The following is a 3,859-nucleotide window of genomic DNA, read 5'->3' as shown; positions in this document are numbered from 1 at the left end:
TCCATTTGGGGCACTCTTTTTTTAAATTTTTTATTCAAGTATACCTGGCATATGATGTTCTATTAGTTTCAGGGACACAACATAGTAATTCAATAATTCTATACACTGCACAATGCTCACCATGATAAGAATAGTTACCAGCTGTCACCATACAACGTTATTACAAGATTTTTCTACTATACTCCCTATGTTGTACTTTTCATCCCTGTGACATATTTGTTGTATAAGGGAATTTCTTTTTTTTTTTTTTTTTAATTTCAGAAAGCTTCCGAAGATGAGAGCATAAAAAATCTGGCCAAAAATGTATTAATGAATGATGTAAGTATTTAAATGGAGTCTCTCTATAAAACACTGATAGAAAGCTGAAATATCAGAACTACACAGTACCCGTCCTCAAGTATCTTACAAAATTTATTTGGTAGTTTCTTGCTCACAACGCTAACTTGATCACCTTTCATGAAATATCAAGTCTTACTTAAACTTTCCTTGGTTTACCAGTGACATCTTTGATCTCTGGTGATGACTGACATTTACGTGAAGTCATTAATATATTCATCACATTCACAGAATTTCTAGGTAGTGTGAGTTATCGGATGCTTAAAGGAATTTTACTCTGGCTGAAGGCTTTCTCAGACTGACTATGTCCATAGGGTCTTTCTGGAGTGGGTGGTGTTTTGATGTTTGATGAGACTTGTGCTCTGGGTAAAGATTTTGCTATATTCACCACATTCGTAAGGTTTCTCTCCAGGATGAGTTGTCTGATGTGTGGTAAGGTGTGAACTCCGGCCAATGGCTTTCCCACACTGGCTACATTCATAGGGTCTCTCTCCAGTGTTTTTTTTTTTTTTTTTTTCTGATGTTTGGCAAGATTTGAGCTGTGGCTAAAAGCCTTCCCCCATTATGTTCATAAAGGTTCTTTCCAGTGTGGATTACTTGATGTAAGGCAAGGTGTGAACTCTGGCACTTGGCTCTCTCACATTCATTACACCCGTAGGGTTTTTCTCCAGTGTGTATTTGCCAATGTTGAATCAGAACTGACTGGTTTTAAAAGGCTTTCTCAGATTCATTACACTCACAGGGTTTCTCTTCAGTGTGTATTCTTCTGTTTAATAAGTGTTTAATGAGCCAGGGCTGAAGGACTTTTCATACTCATATGATTTCTCACCAGTATGAGTTCTCTGATGTTTAATAAGAGAAAAATTCTAGCTGAAAGTTTTTACACAATCATTGCATTTAAAGGATTTCTCTCCACTGTGGATTTTCTGATGCTGAGTAAAGGTTAGATTGTCACTGAAGACTTTCTGACTATTACATTCAGAAGATTTCTCTCTAAAATGAGACGATGAATGATGAGTCTTTAGATGACTATTAAGAAAATAATCATAACTGAACAATTTCCCACATCCCTTAGATTTGCATGGCTTCTCACCGCTGTATATTTGACGAGGTCTTGCTTTCTGTTTGAATATATCTTCAGTCTTATCACATTTATATGGTCTCTCCCTCCTATAGGAATTTTTTGTTGTGTAGTAAGAAATGGTTTTGCAAACTTTGTATTTGCCTGGCCCTCTCTTAGATGAGTATTTTCTTGCTAGCAAACAACATTTGATCCGATACTCTTTGCTGCTCTCCCTGCTGGCTCTGCAACTTATTCTTTTAAAACCTTTTTCTTTTTAACATTTATTTATCTTTGAGACAGAGAGAGACAGAGCATGAACAGGGAGGGTCAGAGAGAGAGGAAGACACAGAATCTGAAACAGGCTCCAGGCTCTGAGCTGTCAGCACAGAGCCCGACGCGGGGCTCGAACCCACAGACCGCGAGACCATGACCTGAGCTGAAGGCAGACGCTTAACTGACTGAGCCACCCAGGCGCCCCTCTGCAACCTATTCTTACATTCCAAATCTTCTCCCAAGTTTAGGTCTTAAGGACCATCTTTTGTGGGTCTTTCCATTATTGCCCCCAAGGCTAAATCTTCTTCAAAAACATCTTGGTTTCCAATAGACTCCTTGGTCTCTATTTTCTCAACCTGAAGAAAATGTTAAAGATTCATGCCTTTTGTGCTGAGTGAAAAGAAACTGGTAAAGATGAAGGGATGTCATGAAATGAAATATGTTCACAGATATATATGGCTCTTACACTCTGAAACATGTCTTTGCATTTAATAGAACTCAGGGATGGGAAAGGAGAAAAGGTACGTTGGGACAAGAATGGTAGGAAAGGGGAGCACATCAATCTATATACAGAATTCAAAATGTGAGAGAAGGAAAGTGATCTGGTGGGAAGCATCATCAGAAATTAGTGACATATAAGACACACACACACACACACACACACACACACACACACACATTTCAAGTTAGTGTTTTCCTCTTCTTCAGATCAATATTCAGCAGGGGAACTGCTGGATCATAAAGTAGTTCTATTTTTAACTTTTTGAGGAGCCTCCATACTGTTTTCCACAGTGGATACAGCAATTTACATTCCCATCAACAGTACGTGAGGGTTTGCTTTCCTTCACATCCTTACTAACATTTGTTATTTCTTTTCATTTTTTGGTACTAGCCATTCTAACGGATGTAAGGTGATAATCTCATTGTGGTTTAGATTTGCATTTCCCTGATGATGAGTGATGTTGAGCATCTTTTCATGTACCTGTTTCTTTGGAAACAGGAAAATGCCTTTGGGAAAATGCCTATTCAGATCTTCTGCCCATGTTTTAGTTTGGCTTGTTGTTGTTGTTGCTTATTTGCATGTGGTTTTTGTTGGTTTTTTTTGCTCTTGAGTTGCACGATTCTGTCATATATTTTGGGTAATAGCCTCTTACTACTTAAATGATTCGCAATTTTTTCCTCCCATTTAGTAGGTTGTCTTTTCATTTTGTTGGTGGTTTCCTTTGCTGTGTAGGAGCGTGTTAGTTTGATGTAGAGCCACTTGTTTATTCTTGCTTTTGTTGCTTTTGCTTTTGGTGTCAGATCCAAAAAATCATTGCTAAGACCTGTGTCAAGTAGCTTACTGCCTGTGCCTTCTTCTAGGAGTCGTATGACTTCAGGTCCTGCAGTCAGGTCTTTACTCCGTTTGAGTTAAATTTTATGCATGGTGTGAGAGAGTGGTCCAGTTTCATTCTTTTGCACAGTCATAACCAGGAAGATTTGTTATTATTTGTTCCACTATTGAGAAAGGACTCTTTCATCTCACCAACCCCGGCTCCTTGGGGAGACTCCTTGGGGGACAGGGCGAACATGCTGCCTATATCCAACTCTACCAACTGTACACAGAGTTACGCTCCCTTGACAAGCGGCATGTCATGCCTCGTTTGATGTGTTCAAGCACAGCCTGGATAGTTTTCTGGTGGGGTGTTAGAGAAAGGATTCAGTCATCGAAAAAGTGGTGGGGGCTAAATCTATAGTTCTCGCCAGGGGCAGTACAATCTCCCAGAAGTCATTTTGGAAATGGGCTGGGAGTTTCTAGTTGGCTCTATGATTAAAGGGTACAATGGCATTGTGTGGACAGGGACCAGATATACCAGATATTATGCACTATACCAAAAGCAGTCCCACACAATAAAAAATTATACATTCCTGTACGTGAACATAAACCTAAGTGCATTTTAAAATAAACATTATATCTTTTGCATGTTTTTAACAAAGCCTGAATTTTCCAAGGAGGCAACTTCCAGATGCCAGATGTATTAAGATAAAAGAAGACTTTATTTTGCTCAGATATATACCATGAGTGATTCATTGATACAATGCTACTCATGGTATTTGGGTTGCCAATGCAAGAGGATGAGACACTCTCCCTGGTCTGCATTGTAGCTGTATATTCATGGTGATTTTATCTACATTTAGCCCTTGTTT

The sequence above is a fragment of the Felis catus genome, chromosome B2 (genome assembly GCF_018350175.1).
Source record: "Felis catus isolate Fca126 chromosome B2, F.catus_Fca126_mat1.0, whole genome shotgun sequence".
Taxonomy (NCBI): domain Eukaryota; kingdom Metazoa; phylum Chordata; class Mammalia; order Carnivora; family Felidae; genus Felis; species Felis catus.
Note: the sequence above shows the minus strand (reverse complement) of the source record.